The sequence below is a fragment of the Melospiza georgiana genome, chromosome 2 (assembly GCF_028018845.1).
Source record: "Melospiza georgiana isolate bMelGeo1 chromosome 2, bMelGeo1.pri, whole genome shotgun sequence".
In the NCBI taxonomy this organism is placed as follows: Eukaryota; Metazoa; Chordata; class Aves; order Passeriformes; family Passerellidae; genus Melospiza; species Melospiza georgiana.
In genome coordinates, this window is record NC_080431.1 from 79304359 (window position 1) to 79325955 (window position 21597).

The following is a 21597-nucleotide window of genomic DNA, read 5'->3' on the forward strand; positions in this document are numbered from 1 at the left end:
GAGGGTACTTCTAGTCACCTGTATGTCTCGCAGACTTTTGTTGAGCCTGTAAAAATATCTGAAACACGCTAGAATAAAATAAACCTTGCTCCCTACTCTTTTGGAGTTTTCCCATGAGAACTTCTTGGTGTACAGTAAGAGAGAAGAAAAGCCACACAGGTAGCCAGTACCAAGTGGAAGCTGCCTGGAGGTTGATCTGATACAATGGTTGTTCTGTGTCTGAGGAATTTGTGTCCAACACAAGCCTGAAGGCCACTCTGTTTGTGTGGCACAGCACAAACCTGGCCCTATTCAGGAACCTGTTGTGTGCATCACTAACTCCTCAATGCATAGCAATCTCACTGTCAAGATCACTGCTGGAGAAATACATATTTTTATGAGACATTTCTAAAAAAGATGTATTAGGACATGCTTACCTGAGGTTATCTCCTTCTTAAATTTACATCTCTTCAGTTACAAATACATTTTAGACAGCTGAAATTACCATAATCACATTTTACTTGCATTTCCCTTCTAGTTTTGAATTTCATAATGCATACATAAATACGTGTCATTTCATTCTTAAAGTTACCTCTGTTCTAATATCTGGCTATTCAACCGAAGTGAACCTCCAGTCATTTCACAAGTAGCTACACTTGGAAGGAACAAATTGCTTCCTTCTTGAAAGGCTAAAGTTTTATCAGAGATAGATTGTCTGATTTGGATGTATACTGAGTTCCCTTTACAACGCTTTGACTGTGAAGGAATCATAAACGCAAGTGTAGATACAAGAGACTTTCTTTTACACTGCAGAAAAAACATGAGAATCAAAAGATGGTTCTTACTCCCCACAGGCAGAATGAGTAACAAAAATTTGAAAAGAGAAAGGGAATAGAAAGAGGATAAAGCAAAAACTGCATTCATGAGCAAATGAAAAATAAGGAATTGATTCATTAATTGCAGTCTACAGGCAGGCATTTTGACACTTCCAGGAAAGCAGGGTTTAATGACACAGAAGGGTTACTTGGAAAGACAAAGACAGTAAATCCGAATCTCCACGCTCCCTCCTTTTCCCTGGATTTTTATGCTGAGCATGATGCCATATGTATGGAACATCCCATTGGTCACTGGGGTCAGCTGTCATGGCTCTGTCCTCTCCCAGCTCCTTCCACACCCTCAGGCTACTCGTTGGCAGGGAAACAGAAAAGGCCTTGATGTTGTGTAAGTGCTGCTCAGCCATAACAGAAGTTTCATGTATTATTGACACTGTTTTGGTCACAAATCCAAAGCAGAGCACCACATAACCTCCTAGGAAAAAAATAATTAGCTGTGTCTCAGCCCAAACCAGCTCAGTGTGCCAACAGGTACCTGAATGCACTTTCCATGATCCTCACAGTGAATTGGATTGAGAAGGTAAAGGCCAACTAGTTCCCAGAAAAGACTTATCAAGGCACTATCAGTCATGGCCATGTGGTCTTGGAGCCTGTGTAATTTCTCCAGTCTGCTAGGGTCCCTTTGGAAGGTAGTTCAATCCACCATCATAATGCTCTAGATAATCCTTGTCCAGGTTATCCACTCATGAAAGCAAAACTACTGCATGGAATTTTTTAAAAAACCCATCTAAATAAGAAACAAATAATTGCATTTACAGTTTTAATTTATGTGTGTTTCACAGTGATTCTAATACTCTTTGCCTAAACATAGTGATTTTAAACTGTATAAATGATTTAATTTTTCCCTCCAGAGAATTACAGATTCCTTTGAGTAGACAGCAGGATAGATCAAAGGTATTTGGAATGTTTCATCTGGTAAGGACAGATCGAGAAAGGAATGGTATAAGCCTTGTTCACATAAAATCCCCCAAAAACCAACACAGTAAAGATACTGGTTTGTTGGCATAACATCTGCTGGAGGAGAAGGAGGAGGAGGAGGAGAAAGAAGAAGAAGAAGAAGAAGAAGAAGAAGAAGAAGAAGAAGAAGAAGAAGAAGAAAAGAAGAAGAAGAAGAAACAAAATCAGCAGCAGAAGATGAAGAAGAAGAAACAAAATCAGCAGCAGAAGATGAAGCAGAAGCAAAAGAAGCAGAAGGAGAAAAGGGAGCAAAAACGCAGCAGAAGCAGCAGCAGAATAAGCAGAATAAGCAGGAGGAGAGGAAAACGCAGAAGCAGAAGAAATAAAATAAGTAGAAGCAGAAGATATGAAGAAGAATCAGACGCAGAATCAGTACATGAAGCAGCAGCAAAAGATGAAAAAGGAGAATCAGAAGAAAAAGTAAAGGAAAAAGAGAAAAAGAGAAAAAGAGAAAAAAAGAAAAAGAAAAAGAGAAAAAGAAAAAGAAAAAGAAAGAGAAAAAGAAAAAGAAAAAGAAAGAAAAAGGAAAAGAAAAAGAAAAAGAAAAAGAAAAAGAAAAAGAAAAAGAAAAAGAAAAAGAAAAAGAAAAAGAAAAAGAAAAAGAAAAAGAAAAAGAAAAAGAAAAAGAAAAAGAAAAAGAAAAGGAAAAGAAAAAGAAAAAGAGAAAAAATGAAAAAAATGAAAAAGAGTTATTGGAAGTACTCCTGGAGATTGTTACATACTGGTTTTCATTTTCTCTTTACCAGAATAAACATGTCCTTTGCAGATCATGTGCTCTAGGCCCTACACCATTTTAGCATCACTCTGCCAGACCCTTTCCAAGTTTTTCCACATCCTTCATTTATCATGAGTTCTTCAGCTCAAAGCTGTCTGATGTTTCCCCAAGACATTTCCCTAATTAGATATATTTTAAGTTGTTAGGAAAGCTAGGCAAGATCCTAGGGACCTAGCCTTCCAAGGGATGGATGTGGGTGCTGTAATTCATCCAAAGCAATATGATCAAAAGAAGTGGCTTAGCTCCTATAGGAGGGTTCTAGCTCATAGCTCAAGATTGCATTTTCATAGGCTGATAGTAGCTAAAAAATGCAAAGTGGTGCCTTGCAGGGCTGTCACAGTTTTCTATAGACAGATCTGCATGTTTTAACACACGTGAAAGAGACTTCACTTTCAAGATGGTTTTCTTGAACCAATATATGCTCCAGCAGTTAAAAGACTCTGTGATGGTAAAATAGATTTTTTTTTTGTCAAATGAGAGAATTCTCATTGGATTTTCTTGCCTTTGTAGCTTAACTAACCATCAAAATATGAGTTTTGCATAATTTTCCCTTTCTTTGAAAAGCTGTATGCACAGGAAACATGGACCCCAATGTCTGGATTTTTATCGATGTTCTGAATTTTTGATGCTGCTGCATTTTGCAATCAAACTGGACCTCTCCCCAGTTCATAGTGTTCCTATGAAATGAAAACACTTTTATCTACAAACCTCAGTCCCAAACTTAGTGCAATAATCCACACTGCAAAAGCGTTCCCCTTTGTCCTGTTTAGTCCTGACACAAAATAGTTTATTACAGACACGGAGTTGTCACCTAATTATGCAAACAGGTACCTGCAAGATAATGGTGAAATCTTTGTCTTGGTTGATGCTTGATTTTGTGTTCAGAGCAATGATGGCACTGCCACAGATTAACACATGTGACACAGTATGTGTCGTACAAAATAAGAGAAGGAGGTGGAGATGTGGACCTCATAGGAGGATTGTTGTGTTCATATGCTAAAAGTGAGTTCTTCTGCTCCCCACCCTTGTTTGTCTATTTTGACTGTAAATTCATCAGAGCATGGGCTTTCTCTTACCTGGGGACAATGTGCACTAATACAATCTGATCTTCATCAATAAAAAATTAGAATAAATAATAAGCATAAACAAGTACACTGGTGTGTCACAGTGATCACAAGGGTTGCAGGATGAAGAGAGAGACAAGAATGTTGACCTCATGTTCAGAAGGCTTGATTTATTATTTTATGATATATGTTACATTATGACTATACTAAAAAGAATAGAAGGAAAAGTTCTCAGAAGCTAGCTAAGCTAAGAATAGAAAAGGAATGAAAACAAAGATCTGTGTCCTGTGTCCCAGCAGAGAGTGAGACCCAGCTCTGCCGTGAGTGGTCAGTAAATCCAAACATCCACAGGGGACCAATCACGGATCCACCTGATGCATCCCACAGCAGCAGATAACCATTGTTTACATTTTGTTGCTGAGGCCACAGCTTCTCAGAAGGGGGGAAAATCCTAAAGAAAGGATTTTTATGAAAAGATGTCTGTGACACTGGTGTAAAGTGTAGCTTGCTCAGGAAATATCAGAGTGAGTGTTTTGTACAGCATGTGCTACTCCTTCACTGACTACTCTGAAGAGGTGCATGACAGACTCGGAGAGAGTCCAAAGGCACATGTGCTGGCAGAGGAGAGAGATTCCTTCCATTCTTAGCAGTGTGAGGGACAACCCGGGAAGTTACTAGATTGTGTATGGTCCTTCTGATCCACACTGAGGAGTGTTAGAGGGAAACATCTCTGGAGAGGTACCAAAGTTTTGGTGTCAAGCTCTGCTTCATTTATTACATTTGCTACTGACATCAAAATGGGAGTTTAGAACTTTTAAATCAAAATTCCTCTAGGACATGGCTCAAAAAAATCAAACAGGAGCACTTCACAGGTTAAAGAAAAGGATGTTACAGTAAAGACGAAAAAGCAGAAAGGGGAAAATGGGGAACATTTGGAGAACATCTAGCCAATCTTAACACCTTGAATTTTAATTGGTGTATGATTTATTGCATTCTATGCTATTTAATTCTCAGAACAAAGCTGGGACATTTTAAAAAATATCATTACTCCTTACAAATACTCCATGGACACAGAAACCAACCAAAGTATATTCATGAGTGATACATAAAAGATTTTGTGGACAGCAAATTGATTGTATGCTCGAAATATAAGGGGAAAGGGATGAAAGAATGTAATGCTGAACAGCATTTTTCAACAAATTATTTCTTACACAATTATGGGCTATAATTCTGCCACGTTCATAAATATGTGCTTAGATTACAGGCCCAGTGTAGCTTTGACTAGAGTGGTATGTTAAGGTTTATCTGCAGGACTGGGTGCTGCAGTTTATTCCAGAAGTAAGGAATCTTATGCAATTGAAATTAAACCAAAGTATGAAAATAAACAAAATAAATATTTCTTAGTGAGTCTAAGATCAGAACCCAGACCACCACACAACCAGATAGACACTTCATTATAGACACTTCATGCTTCATTCTTGTATAGTTTTGTAGAATCCGTAAGGGGATTTTTTTGCAGACTGATGAAAGAAAAGTGAAGGTTGAAGCAACGTTGACATCACATGATACTGATCATATTTGTCCTAAAGCTGCTAGCTGCCTCATGACTCCTGTTTCAGATGAAAAACAAAATAAGATAAACCAAACAAGAAACCCAATACAGATGAGACCAACAAAACAAACACCTAGACACTCTCTTTGAAAACATTAATGTCACAATAACTTGAGGTTCAGAGATTCATTTTTCAGTGCTGATACCACATGAACAGAGAAACAGATGATGTGATGTAATCCGGTTAATATTTGTTAAAGCAATGAGGCTCATGACATTGTTTGAAAGAAGTATGAAAGATCTGACAACTGTGAGAAGGTGGGACTTCGAAAATATGCAAATTATCTGTCATGAAATATTAAATTTGGTTATCATCTTTTGAAAACCTCTGCGTCAGTCAAGAAAAATCCAAGGAATGTGAATTTTTGATTCTACAAAAAGCTAATATTCTAATGTTTTGCTTTAATTAAAACATTAAGCTGGGCAGATATGCCCCACTCATACTTCAGTATGTCAAGATGTTTAATGTAAGATTTCTTTTTGGCAGTTGTTTGTCACAAATTATAATGGTTAACAGCTCTTGCACTTTACTGCAGCAAAATAGGGGCAGGCATACATGAGTGTCAGTATTTTTCCAGTTACAAAAACACTGTTCAGTGAGAGGAAATTCCATAGGACATAGTGGCAAATTTGCATTTAAATGAATGCCTTCTATTTCTGCATTCTAAATAAAATGAACCATCTGCAGCTAGACAATATATCTAAAGTTAGCATGATCCAAAGAGCTCCAAGGTACAGTATAACAGTTCTCTTTGATTAAAACAAGCAGCAGACTAGGTTTGGTCAATAGTTAATATCTTTGATAGAAATGCAAATACTGTTTGTCTATTTCTCCTTTTGGAATAGGAGAAAAATTTGAGTCTTGAGGAACTGCTGGAAGAAAAGTCCATGATTTTTATGAATATTCATTATTTGCAGATGTTCCACTAGCATCTAATAAGATCAAAATTTTATAAGTACTCATTGTTTGGGCTAAGGGAGAGTTAATTTTCTTCATAATAGGTTATGCTGCCATGCTTTGGATTTGTGACCAAAACAGTGTCAATAACACACCAAAGTTTTCAATACTGCTGAGCAGCAATTACACAATATTGAAGCTTATTTTGTTTCTCATACGGCCCTGACCACGAGTAGGTTGAAAGTGTGGAGGAAGCTGGGATGGGACAGAGCCAAGACAGCTGACCCCAATGACCAAAGGGATGTCCATACCATATGGCATCATGCTGAGCAATCAGAGCTGGGGAAAGAAGGAGAAAGAGGAAAGATCAGAGTGTTGCCATTTGTCTTCCCATTATGCGTGATGGAGCACTGCTTGCCTGCAGACGGCAAAATATTTGCCTGTGGATGGGAAGTAATGAATGAACTCGTTATTTTCGCTGTGCATGCAGCCTTTGCTTTACCTATTAAACCATCTTTATCTCAGCCCATGAGTTTTCACACTTCTACCCTTCCGTTCATCTCCCCCGTCCCACTGCAGGGGAGTGAGCGTGTGGCTGGGTGGTGCTTAGCTGCCTACCCGGGTTACACCACAACAGTACATTTTTAGTTGTCTCTTCCCCCTCAACACCAATATTTCTTTCATAACTGTTCCCAATCCTGCATTATGTTCTTGCACCATATATTCTTGGTATGCCACATATGCTTGGTTGGATAAGGACACTCATAAATACTAATTAATTAATCAGTTAGCTGTGCTATTGAAATTTTATCATGAAAACAAGAATCCTTCCAAATCTTCCTTCCAAGTTTATTGTATTAAATACTGTGGTTTCACAACTCCTTCTACAACCCTGTCTCCTAAGACAAGTGGGTCTAGCAGGTTAACTCCTTCTTGTAAAGGAATATTCAGCCTGTGGTCCTCAACTTCCCATTGTTTTTATTGCATGCCTCTAGATACTGTATATGTGCTATTTTGGGGTGACTAAATAATTCCTGAGAAGTGTACGCCACCATATTCCAAAGACACACTGTTGTCTCCAAGATGATCTTATAGATCACTCCTGATTTTATGTCCCTTTGAGAGGGCGGAAGTACAAATTTTACTTGAAATACTCTATGATCCTACATCTCCTATTGTACCGATTCCAAATCCTTACATCACATATTTTTACACCTCCTAAACAGAAATCCAAACCCATGTTCCTGTCACTGCCACTCAACTCGCACAAAAGATGAATTAACCTTATTCACCCTCACCTGGCACTGCTGTTTCCTCAGCTCTCTATCCTGGGCTTCCCTGCTTCCACGTCTAGAATACTGCTGTGTTTTTAATTCCAGCCACTCAGTAAGTATCACACAGCCACCTGCTCCCCCCTATCCCCTCAGCAGGATGGGATGGAGAAGTAGAAAAAGGTAAAATTCACAGGTTAAGAATGCTTTAATTATTGAAATAAAGTAAAAGATTGATGATGATGATGATGATGATGATAGTGAAAAACAATTTAAAAAGGGAAAAAGGAAAACAAGCGATGCACAATACAGTCACTCACCACCCATTGACCAATGCCCAGCTCATCCCTGAGCAGCAATCACTTGCTCACAGCCAACTTCCCTCCATTTAAATACTCACAGTAACATTGCATCCTATGGAATGTGTCTTTGGCCACTTCAGGTCAGCTGTCCTGGCCATGCTCCCTCCCAGCTTCTTCTGCACCTGGTTGCTGGCAGAGCAAGAGAAATTGAAAAGGTATTGATTTAGAGTAAGCACTACTTAGCAGCAACTGAAACATCAGTGTGTTATCAACATTATTTCACACTAAATCCAAGACACAGCACTGTGCCAGCTACTAAGAAGAAAATTAGTTCTATCCCAGCTAAAACTTGTACTACATCCCTTGTTCCATATAATGTATGTCATACGGCCCTTCCAATACCCTACCTATCATCTTTTCTGTTTTTGGGTATGTGCACACAGATATATTCTCTTAGAGAATGGACCATTTATTGAGTTCATTTAGTCCATGAAATTGGGCTCCATCTGTCATAACAATCTTTCACAGCAGCAAAGATGGTGTGTGAATTGTTGCATGTTGAAGTCAGTTCTGATTCCATCACTGCTGTGCTTGTCCAGTTCCATCAAAATTCAGTTTTCATTAATGTGACAATCAAAACGAAGTGAGGCTCAAATCTTAGTGTGATGAGCATACAGCCACTGCCCAAGTGATAATATATAGTGTTACCTAGCAGTTAACATCATGCAATTTAATTGATTGGCTATTCTTGTCCAAAATCAAATTCCCCTGAGGCATGCACCAGACCTCCCCATCCTCCCACTTTACCCACCAAGGGCACTCAGGCTCCTGAGTGAAAGCAATCCTATGCATGGATCAGCCTTTGCCTGAGGCAGGAATAACTCAGACTGTTTTCCCTGGAGTATTTTTTATGTCCACTATAGCAACTTTATCCCATTCTACAGTCATAAAAGTTTGGGGAGGGCTAGATCAGTGGGCAGATTGCCTAGTGTTGACTAACCAGGTCGCCTTTGTAACCCAAAGTTTGAGGGTTCCCCCCATCCATTGCTTTCAGTGTAGTCTTTAACAGTCCATTGCATTGTTCAAATTTTCCAGAGGCTGGTGCATGAGAGGGGATGTGATACACCACTCAATACCCTTTTCTTTGGACCAGAGGTCTGTAAGGTTCTGTTGGATGTGAGTCCACTGTCTGGAGTTCTTTCTGGAGTACCATGTTACAGGCATTTGCTTAGCCCTAAACAAGATCTGAACCGAATTCAACAGCAGGCTGGATCGCAGCAGAAGGAGCAGGTTTATTTTGAGGTAATTCAAAGGATATTAAATACCTTTAGAAATCCCACATGCTACAGTAAACAGCCAGGAGGGAGGGAGGAAGTTTGTCCCCTATATTGTCTCTGCAAGGAGAAAAGGTGGAGAGTGCAGTTATTAATAGTTCCCAATAGATGGCTCCCGAAACACAGAGGTGACAGCAGTGCTGAGCACACAGATCACACGTACCAGATTAGTTTCACAACCAGTGATTGTATCTAATCATAAGCCAGTATTGTGTAGAACAGCCTTGGCCCAGACCTTGAGAAGGATAGACAGCACAACAGGGAGGACACACATCAAGTGAAGTGTTATATGAACACACATGCAGAAACTCTGAGAGCAAATAAATCAGCAGTGTGGCCAGTGACTATTGAACTAACAAAATGAATGCTTAAAACAATTTTGTTTTAATATGCTATGGTCAGATCTGTTGTTTCCTCAACTCTTTTTGCCCCACACTGGGCACTAAGAAGGACTGTCATGGTTTAACCTCTGCTGGCAACCAAGCCCTACACAGCCACATGCCCATGCTTCTCCCACCCACAATGGAATAAAGAAGCAAATTGGAAAAACGTAGAACTCGTGGGTTGAGAAAAGAGCAGTTTAATAATAATAGTCATGGTAAAAATAATATTAAAAGGAAAAGGAGAAAGCAAATTAAAACCCAAAAAATCCAAGTGATGCACAATACTCACCACCCACTGACTCCCCAGCCTACACCTGTGCAGCATTTGGTGGCTTCTGGCAAAACTCTCCCCAGTGTATGTACTGGGCATGATGTTCTCTAGTACAGAATATCCCTCAGGCCAGTTTGTGTCAGCTGTCCTGGCCATGCTCCCTCCCCATTTCTTGTGCATCTGCTCACTGACAGAGCATGGGAAACTGAAAAGTCCTTGACTTAGAGTAAGCTCTTCTTAGCAACAATGAAAACATCAGTGTGTTATCAACTTTATTTTCATACTAATTCAAAACACAGCATTGTGCCACCTACTAAGAAAATAACTACATCCCAGCTGAAATCAGGAAAAATATCCCCCACTGCCTGAACATCACCACTCTGCCCTTGCCCAGATGCTCAACACCATCTGAGTTCCTGCAGAGGTTTTAAGGGATTTAGAGATATCAGCTCACATTGTGAAAGATTAACAATGAGCAGTGACACCTTGTCTCTGATCAAGGCAGCCCCTACTCTACAAGCTGATAAAAGACAAGGTGATGTGGGACATGTATGGAGGCTTTTGGTGGCCTTTTTCAGGAAAAATACACTAGAAACAAACCAGAATTTACTGTACAATAAACAACTACATGTTGATTGCAATATTCTGCCATTTCCCCTTCCTTTCCACTGGCAATGTTATCCTGCACATGGGAAACATCAGTTAAATACAAATTCACTGCATGTCTTTGAAATTTCACACCAAAAAATAAACTAAAACCAACCCAATCCAAACCTTTACAAGAATTTTCTGGAAAATAAATACTGAGAAATTTTAAATATATTTGCCAACTCAGCCACTGACTAATTTTTTACGATTTTTAAAAAATTCCTGATTTGATATTTGGTGCAAGAAAGTTTTGGGCTGTTTATAGTGAAGGTAGGAGGTGTTAAAATTGGTTTCTGTGCTGAAACTCACCAACTACAGAACAAAGGATCTTTCAATTCCTAATAAGAGTTGCACGCTCAGAAAACTAGAGAAAATTCACCCAGGTATCCCTGCATGTATTGGCAAAGTTAGGAGTAAGGAAATTGATTGGGTCCATGTTAAAGCCTGAAAACAGACTAGCAGTTATGGACAAGAGCTTTATGTTGAATTTTGTGAGGAGAATGCTAAAACTCCATTGACAGTTTATGCAAATTAGACCATGAAAATCAGTTAATGTTGCAGTTAATGGAAAACAGGTTAAGTCAGCGAAGTGTAGAGAAATGAGGCAGACAAGCAGATTCCAAAGAGGAATGTAATATCTCTTTGAGAGTTGTACACTTGAACAAAATAGATGTCCCAAAGTAAAATATGAGCACTTTTTACCTGTCAAATGTAGTGGGAAAGAGGGAGAATTGCATGCAGTGGTGCACTCTGGTTTTTAACTTCTGATCTGATAAAGAAAGAAGAAAGATACACACTTCATATTAGACTCAGGAGATGAAGAATCTTGAGAAGTGATCAGGAAGAGATGACAGTGCTGAAGTAGTGAAACCCTAAAAAAGTTAACAGTAAAATTTAAATTTCTAATGTGAGAATAACGAGATATGAGATATGATGTTTATATCGAAAGTTCAAGTGGGAATGTTGAATGTATTATTTTACAGAGAAGAATTTAAATGGACATTAGGTACTTAAAGTTAGATTGTACTCACTTACTTAACTAAAAACTGGATAACTGGACAGAATATTGGAAGTTCTATTCCAAAACTGATTACATAAAAATTGCACCTTCCTACTCAACAGATTTGATTGCCGTGTTTATTCAAGTTAGATCTATTTACCTCAAAGACAAAAATATGCCTTTACAACTTTTATTCCTGTCCTGTCTCCTTGCAGAACCCACACAATTCAGCCAGGGGTCTAGATGTTATTCATTCTTGTGCAACAGCTAAATTACTTTGCATCATTCCACCAAATATAGGAGCAATCAGAACAGATTCAGTGCAGATATCAGGGAAATAAGTTTTACATTCTGCATTGTGGAGTAGACCACAGAAGATTTTATTGGTTCCACCTGGTCTTAAAAATCAGACAAATTTGACTAAACATTATTTTAAAATACTGACTTCCCTAAAAGTCATGGGTTTGGTTGGTGCTGTTGCTGTTAAAGAGGCTTCATCCAGATTCTCAAATATGTGTCACTTTTTACAATATACAAAGGTATATATGTTTATATACATTTGTTATATAAAGATACTTACATAAAATGCCTAGAATTGACATCACAGCAAGGTTCTTTAATTCAGATTGTACTCTTATATTAACTAAAAACTGGATAAGATGTAAGTACTCCAACTACCTATGCAATGTGAACCATAGAGATTCCCCCCTTGATTCTTTCCATTATTCTTTCTTCTTCCCCAAGTGAAAAGTGAGGTTTTTCAATTCAACTTACACAAAGTTCTGGTAACGTGATGTAAGCTGAAATTAAAGGTGAACAAATTTTGGCTCTTTCAGACAAAAATTCTGCTTAAGCCAGAACAGGTCAAAAAGAGCAAATTGAACAAATATCGGAAAATACTTCTTCCAAGAGCTATAAAAAACCAATAGAAAGCAAATCTAAAAGGCAAACAACCTGTTCTCCCTCAACTTTACAGTGGAATTGTGCTTAAATGCAATCTATAGCCAAAAATATTGTAATTTAAATGGTAAAGAAAGTTTAAGAAAATTTCAGTGAGTTTCCAGAAATAGCGATCTTTAAAGCAAAGTGAAGAAAAAAACTCTATTAAAAAACTTTCATATAAAATGTGGCTGAATTGACCTTTACAGATATGTGAAAAGACCCTTGGTCACAGCCTCAGTGATGTAAACTGGAATAGCAATAGTAGGAACCCAATCCATTACTATTTTTTAAAATATCCTATGTAGCATGCTATGGTCTAGGACTGGTAAAGGTTTGGGCTATGTATAAAGAAGGCATATGCATGAAGGGACCATGACGACCATGACACATTCATTAAAAAAAGTCTTATGGCTAATAATCTCTAGGCTTTAAAAAAAAATTATATAATTAATGAACTCAGAGAAAATTCTAGTTAAAGAAGAATAGAAACAAATTCTACAGGATGGTGCCAATTCACATCACAACTAAATAGCAAACTTTGCCAGCAATGTGTAGGAACACTAAATATTGTTGAATGGAAACTCTACAGAAGCAGGTTAAGAATATATAACAAATATAACAAATACCATTGTGGTACCATAATCAAAATGGAATCTGATCATTTTTGTAATATACTAAGATGAATTTGGGGCAAAAAAAAAAAAGGGTGATGATTTCAAACAGTTATTTTTAGTGTCAGCACCAAACATTTACTATTTTCATAGCACTCAGCTTAGACAATAAAAACAGGGCAGTGAGTCAGTCTTTACCTTCAGCCATTCAATGATGCAATAGTTCTGTTCAAAATGCCTACAGAAAAAGGCTGAAATTGAACAAAACATTGCTCTTTAGCTTGATTACATCTCTGAAAATATATACCTTTTTAGAAAAACAAAATCAGATGAAGAAAAAGAAGAGAAAAAGAAAAAAGAAAAAAACCTAAAACTATTCCTATCCTAAAAATGCAATCTTTACCTTTTTTAAGGTTATTTTTGATTACCTTAGCAACTGCTTTCATTTCATAGGGACTGAACTAGGAAACATGAGGGTTTATATTCACCATGGAAGGTATGAAAGCAGGATGTCTTTAACATACAAAACTATTGTGGCTTAACCTCAGCCAGCAATGAGGTACCACACAGCTGTTCTCTCATACCCCAGATGCCTTGGCCCCACCTTCCTCTTGGGGGAGGAGGATCAAGAAAAAATAAGATAGGAAAAGTTTTATAACTGAAACACAATGAAATTTAAATATTCTACAAGTGATCCACAACACAGTCATTCACCACTTCCTGACGGATGCCCAGCCCATCCCTGGGCAGCAATCAACAGCTCCTGGCCAGCTCTCCCTAGTTTATTTGTTGAGCACGACATTCCATGATGTGGAACATCCCTTTGGCCAATTCAGGTCACCCATGCTCCTTCCAAGCTTCTTGCGCATCTCCTTGCTGGCAGAGCAAGGAGAACCAGAAAAGTTCTTGATTTAGAGTAAGCACCACATAGCAACAACTGAAACATCAGTGTGTTGTCAATGTTTTTCTCGTATAAACCCAAAATACAGCACTGTGCCAGCTGCTGAGAGGAAAATGAACTCTTTCCCGTATGAAACCAGGACAAGAATTCATTTACTAAATGCCATACACTTCCGTGGTGTTGCTGAGTAACTGGAAACATTTAATTAATAACATAATAAAGCTGAACACTCCACAGCATAGGAATAACTTAAAGGAATTAGAAAAGAGCATAGCTGCAATCAGCAGCCTTTGGGATTGGGCAGTTAGGAGTAAAGAACGCCAATTTAATCTAATACTTAAAATCCTTGCAAGTCAATAAATAATGGTCAGCAGTACTGAAAACAATAATAGGAAGTATACTGCTGAGAACAATGCTGTAACATTGAAGAATGGAGGAATGGAGTAATCCTCATGGTTTAGGGTTTTTCCATGTATGATTTGTGGTATTCCATATCAAATTGAAAAGTGGATTCTGGATTCTTGGCCTCGAGCTGCAGTTCCTTGTAGACAATTCACTGACGCAATATAACTGCTTTTTCTCAACACATTCAACTCCCAGTACTGACTAGAAGGCCTCCAAGATGCCAAGAAAGCTGAGTTTTTCTGGAGTCAGCCTGTTGCCACCCTCACACAGCAGCTCACCCAACAAGGATGAGGTAGTTGAGAACACACAAGCATTTTTTGAATTATGAGGGTGCACCAAGCTGAGTATCACACACTAACAATTGCCAGCTGCCCACTGTTGACCTTCTGTGATGTGTTGACCATGTGATGTTGCAGCTCCCTATCAGAAGCAGTTCTGAGGCAAGCTTACATAGAAACCATGGTAGAAACAAGATGTTTTCCCTGAAGAGAGATCACAGGGAAAAGACTGCTGTTCCTTGCTGCTGTCCCATATGCTGCAATCACCTCATTTTGTCAGTTATCATGTTCAAAATCACGGTTCTTAGAATCATAGAATCATAGAACCATAAAGGTTGGAAAAGACCTTTGGGACCATCAAGTCCTGCCCAGCACCACCATCATGTTGACTATTAAAACATGTTCTCAAGTGCCATATCCACACATTTTTTGAACACTTGCAGTGGTGGTGACTTCACCACTTCCATGGGAAGTCTGTTCCAGTGCTTTACAACCCTTTTGATGAAGCTTTTTTTTTCCCCTGGTATCCAATCTAAACCTCCCTTGATGCAATTTAGGGCTGTTTCCAGTAGTGGCAATACTTGCCAAAATTGCTCTTTTTCTTTTTTTAGTTCTGCTGATTTGGTATTTCATTCTTTTGTTGGTCATAGTTAAGCAAACTGCAAAAACGCTCCTTGCAGGGCTCAGAGACCTTTATAATTTACACTGCCAACAGTGACAGTAAACAGATAGCTACTTCCTGTCAGCACTCTCCCTGTGCTCTCTCACAGATGGAGCACTGTTTTCACCACACAAGGTATAGAAAATTCACCATATGTTAGAAAGTTTTCAGGCATGAATCATGAAGTCAGAACAAAACATAAGAAAAAAAACCCCACCACCACCAAAAAACAAACAAACAAACAAAAAAACCCCTACCAAAAATAATAAAAAAAAAGCTTTTGCTCTTCTTTTTGTTTATTAGAAGCTTGTATGGGCAGGAACAAAATGGGTAATTTCCACTACTAGATGTGTCCAAGAATGAGCTGTCTGCAAAGGAAATTCCACCTGAATATGAGGAAGAACTGCTTTGCCGTGCAGGTGACTGAGCACTTGATTGCTCAGAGAGCTGTGGAATCTCCCTTGCTGGAGATATTCCAGAACCATCTGGATGCAATCCTATGCCATGTACTCTAGGATGACTCTGCTTAAGGAGGGGGTTTTGACCAGATTATTCACTGTTGTACCTTCCAAACTGACCCATTCTGTGATTCTGCGAACCCATGTCATTCTTGTGAAAGAACTTCTGGAATGTTCTTCTTTTGCTTTTCCATTGCCAAGCAGAATGGGTTGCAAAGGTACAGACTTCTCTCTTGGACTCTGTAAAGGGCTATATGTATTGGTAATATGATACATTAACCAATATTCACAAGAATTGATTGATTGAACCATCCTTCATAAAGCTTTGTTGTATTCTAATTGCGCAAAAAAAATTATCAAGTACCAAGATTAAGCTTTAGGTGAAAGAATAGTCAAAATAGCTTATAGTTTAGGTGTCATTTCTTGAAATACGATCTGGACTCTGAGTGAAACTGAGTTTCCTTTCTATTGCCACAAGCAAAAAGATTCTACAGAATAAATTAGGATGCTCACTGGAATCTATGTAAATGTGTTAAAGAAATGTCTTCACCATAGGTTTCCCACAGCAGAGTCTCAAATGTCTGATACCAGGAAGAAATAATTTAATATTTGAGTGGTACAACAATAGGATTTGCTCAAGCTGAGTACTCCAAACAAAGGAATCCATAGGAACTATGCTGTTACAAACTAAGTTTCCCATCCCTCATGAGACAGTTTGGTCCAATATTTGCATTAGGGTCTGAGGTCTTCTTGTTCTCTGCTGGTTGTCTTCACTGTCTCTAGGCAGACTATTTTTCCTCCTGTCTCTAAGGCTGCAGCCTCTGCTGATGGAGGTAGTGACCTTCCTTGCTTCCTTGTCTTCCACCGTGAACTAGCTGTGGAGCATCCCTTTATCTAAGCACATAAAAATCTCAGCATATTTAGGAAGAAGTTTACAACTTGTGGCCTGAGGCTTCAGCATGTGCACCTACTAATGCTAGTAAGGTACAAAAAGTGACAAATTCCCTTTCTTCCTTTACAAATGTACTACCTTGGTCCTGCTCTTGTAACAACTCCCAGGGAATTCTATTTAGTTTCTGCAGTAAGTGATTTTCTACTAGGTCAAAAAGACTGGTAACATGAAAGAAAGCATTTCATCACTCTTTCCAAGTCTTCTCGTTGCTCTCTTCAGGCATTGAAAGACAAATAGAGGTAAAAACCAGCAATAGGAGATGTTTCAGTAAAAACAGGGAGGAAAGGAATATACACAGGGAACAAGTCCATTCAACAAGAAATCCCCATTTTCACATAGACATTTATCACAGTAGATTTGCTACCTGAAAGACTCTTACAATAATACAACATAATGAGGCTGCCGGGATCTGTGGATATACAAAAAATTAGAGAGTTTTGGAAAACTGTCTAATTTTATAAATTCCCACATATTTATAAATTCCCACTACCTTGCACCACAGTAGGTAGTGATTTTAGAGTAACCAGGATGGATATGAGCCTCAGACACTCATGTCGGTGGTCTGGCATCACAGCAAAATTCCATTTTAACCTATATTTTAAGACAATATGCTAGATCATGAGATAAAATGACTAAAATTCTGCCCATCCATTTCTACAGACTCTGTCAGAGAATGTTAATGTCAGTCAGAGGAGCATTATGTGTAACAATTTACATGTCACAGCTTGTTCATGAGAATTAGGAAAGGATGGTTCAGTCTTTCTTATCTTGACAAGGTAGTAATTTTAGTTAGATCACACTTGATGGGTGAAGCCAAAGTAGTGAGAATTAGAGAATTACTTCTGGAATGAGATAATTTAAAAATTATTTATGATGTCTGAACTTTTAGCTGCTATGTGCAATGGAAACTGGGCATAGATTAAGTATTAAAGAGGATAATAAATAAGGAACCTGCAAGGTATACTGACAAGTGATGAACAGCCATAAAACCAACATTATGTTCCAAACCCTTTAAACAAAAATCTTATAAAGTGAATTTCTTTTTCACCATTTACATGGTGAAAGAAAGCTCTTTAGGCAGAGATTACCTTTTTTTTTTTTTGTAAACAATCTCATATTACTCTTAAATTTCATGCAAACACAAAAGAACCCCTTTCCCAATCCTTTGAAGAGGTTTTTTAAACTTGTATACTGATATTGTAAGTTCTTGTAGGATCTTAAAGAACATTTCTTTCTATATCAGTCAGGCCAGGGTGCCTTCCTCTCCGACAGTAGTCACTGAAATTATTCTCCTCTGAGCAGACATCTTGCACTACCAGCTCGTCAAAGGGCATATGAAATTTTTCAGAAAACCCCCTTGCCACTCTCTTGATACTCTGCTGTGGTGGGCAATGCAAGAGTGGTCCAGGGTTCCATTAAGACTTCATAAATGGGAACGCCAGTCCCTTATTCAGCACTGATTTCATAATCATCCTTAGCACAAACACTTCACATAATGAACCTCTTTACAAAAACCTTAAATGTAAGCACTATGATTGCAAAGCTGTCATGTTCCTGGAATACTGACTGCCCCCCATGTCTTTAAAAATAGTAAGGGAAGCCAGATGCAGTCACATTCCCCTCTGAATTTAGTGCTTGATTAAATCATAAGCAAATCATCAGACCATGATGAGCAAACCACCCTCTACACCAAATGATGTTGTAATCATCAAAGCAATGCAAAATATTAAAATCTCAAAGCAAAGGCTGGCTGATTCTAGTATTTTCTAAACATGCATGGATTGTTGATTAATGTATCTTATACAACCACCAAAAGTAGACCAAAGCATATGATTCATTAAAGTCTGCTGGCTGGAACTGCTGATTGATTGCGCTCACATCCTGAGGACCACAAATATTCTGAGGATTTATGGCAGCTGACTCTAACTCACTTTTTAAGTGATAATATTACAACTTTTTTGGGTCAAGGAATGAATACTCAATAGGCAGGAATACCAAAACATAGGCATTGACATCAAAGTATAATGAAGACATATCAGCATCAATAAAGTTACATAAAAAGATTTTTAAGCAACTGAAGTACATAAAGGTAGTAAAAAAAGCTAGGCAATTATTGGTGGAAAATATCAGTTATATGGCTTTATGACAGCCGCCTTTCAGTCACTAGACCTTCAAGAAGTTACATTAGAATAATATATATTCAGACCTATATTCGGTGTATTTCAATTGTTGCAAAATATGAATTCAGTGTAATCAAACTATGCTCTCCAAAAGAAAACAATGCAATAAACGTTTATTATGCCTCTGCCTATTAGGAGTCATGTATATAAAGATCTCTGGAAAAGGAAAGATTAGAAACAAAAATTTGACAGTACTTATGGTATGAGTAGACTGCAACCTTGTTGGTCTGGCTAGCCAGGTTTGCTGCAAGCTTAAGCAATAAAAGAGCACCACAATGTGCACACAATATTATATTTTTTACAAATAAAATTTTTACAGGTGAATAAAATGAGGAACCCTGAATTTTGGTGGTGGCACTAGATCAAACAAGCAAGTGATCAGAGAGGAAATACAATGCAAGATTTATAGCACTCAATTTATTTAAAGGCTTCTTTATTGTTCCTTCTTTTTCTTCTCAAATAAACTCCTCTTTTGGTCTTTCATCACATTCTCATAATCATATTCATGTAACAAACATACATTTGTGAATCACAGCATTCTGCACAGCTGCATTTGGGCACCAGCTCTTTCATGCACTGCACCAGAGCAGTTGTTGGTGGACATTTGTTCATACAAGCCTGTGTTTTAATTTTGGTTGTTTGGAACACTCCTGCTAAGGAACAATCGCTAGAACTACCACAAAAATAATAAATACTCTATATTAATTTAAGCCTGCAGTCTAAATTAATTATTATAAAATTAGTAATGAGTAACAATAATTTATTAGTAGTAATTTATAAATTAGTATTAATAATTTATTATTACTATTTTATTATTTACTAATGTTAATCAATACTAAATTAAAATTAAGGCCTACAGCAGATTCTCAACAATGCTGACTATGTAACATTCTTATATCGATAGGACACCCATGCTGTCACTCCTTGTTCCTTTCTTTTGTTTCTTTTTGGAACCCATTGCTGTAAACTGAATTTTATCAATGCCAGTATTTTATAAATGCTTCAGTGTTTCATTAAAATGCTTTCTCTGATCCCCTGTCTCTTTGCACCTCACTCTGCCCTGATTAGGAATTGCCCAAGCATAAAAAGTAATAGTCAGCCCCCAGGTCTTGGAAGTCAGGGCTGGCTTCAGGTTTCTGCTGAGCTATAAGGAGCAATCAAGCAAGGCAAAAAATTAAGCCTGGGGACTTTTTAGACTTTTTTCACATGAGCTTGTGGCAAAAATCTTCCTGCTTGCTGTGCATCTCTCTTTTACCCTGTTGAGTAAAAGGGAAATGCTACCAGACAAAAAGGAAGTGGAGTGTGGGGGTACAGTACTATTCTTTCCTGATTTTTCTGAAGTAAAGCACAAGGGGGGTGTGGGAATCAGTCACGTGGCACTTTCTGTCTAGTTGAAATGCTGCAGGGATTAAAGGGAGTTAACAGCTGTTCTCAAAGTTTTGTTTTTAAGCATACCATCCTGAATGAAGGAAGCAGCAGCAGGGAATAAAGAGCTACATCAATGCACATGGGGAAACATACTTTGCCAAAGACATGGAGGCGCAGTCTCCTCAATGCACAACCCTGCATAAAAAGTACGATGGTTCTCTTGGCTCCAGAAAGCAGCTATTAAGAAAACAAATATTGAAGCTACCAGGAGAACATCCCATTAGTGACGTGCTTAAAATTAATTTTAAGTGAGGTCTCTGTTTCGCTTGCCAAGAGAACCTAAGGCACGAAATGATCCTTTTGTTTCTGATGAATGCCTTTAATCTCATGTGGCCAGGCAATTGCAAACTGCCAATGCTAGAGAGCACTGAGTTCTGGAAGTCATAAAATATTCCTAGCAGTGATGTCTGGAGCTTTGAAGAGGATCAAAGTACAGGTGTTTTCTAAGCATCCCCTGGGTTAATGGATTTGAAGCAGAACATGATGGTTTTCCTTCACTGCAAATTGAACATGGGATGTCCATATAAATGTGGCAAGAATAAATGCAATTCTGCAGCAAAATATGCTTGGCCTTTATTTGCCTTTAATTCATACTTTGACACCTAAGGTGTCAGTTAAGACAGTATATTTTTGCTGAAATTAGGATGGTAAAGGAAGAAAATGCATGTTTCTTCCACTTCTTTTCAAACCTACAGCCAACCAGAAAGAGTTCATTACATGCTAAGGATAACACAGAAGTAGTACACTGGCCCTGAGGCCAGTACCTGGTGCTTCAGAAGGAGATGCAAGAAGCCTCAGATTAAACAGCTACAGAATTACTTTCTCAAAGGGAAAGCTGCCCTGCAACTTTTCTCTCATCCTGGATTAAAGATGACTTTCATCCAGAAACACATGGGCTTTTAACTCTTTTGTAGTTTCTGTTTCTTAAACCCTATACATGTGTTAATCAAAGCCACTGCTTGTTAAGGAAACAAATTTAGAAATCCTGTAACCCTTAATGTTTTGGTTTGGTGGTTTGGGGTGTTTGGGGTGGTTTGTTTTGTTCTTCATAGTTAAAGTCTGTTTCTGCTGGTCACTGTTGGCTGCAAATCTTGTGCCTTGACAGAGCCAATTTTGTTTCCTGAGACATGATGTCTCTGACCACTCCCTACAAGAGCTGCAGCTGTGCACATTTACTCACCTGTGAGCAGGTATGTGAATATGTAAGCACATTGGCTCTGAGGAACATGGTCTGTTTTTGTAAACATGGATATTGTCTTTGTAATCTTTTCATGATTTAAAAGTAATGAAACACGAAAAGAAATTCTCCATTCACTATCAATGTTTGTGTTCTGCACTGGCATTAACATCAGCTTGACCAGACTGCTGACCTGAACTAAAAACAGTATAGTCAG

General features: G+C 38.2%; 1 protein-coding gene across 21 annotated transcripts in view; it reads left to right on the forward strand.

Moving 5' to 3' along the window:
- Positions 1 to 21597, forward strand: part of LOC131097122 (trypsin-like) — a 63172-nt gene that overhangs the window by 23323 nt on the left and 18252 nt on the right. For 14 of the 21 annotated variants that reach the window (XM_058018227.1, XM_058018224.1, XM_058018225.1 and 11 more), the window contains one exon: positions 20226 to 21393. The exons of 5 other annotated variants lie outside the window; for them this stretch is intronic. The gene's annotated coding sequence lies outside the window, so the exon portion shown is untranslated. The remainder of the gene's footprint in view (positions 1 to 20225; positions 21394 to 21597) is intronic. 2 more of the 21 variants (XM_058018222.1, XM_058018231.1) reach the window with 2 other exon arrangements.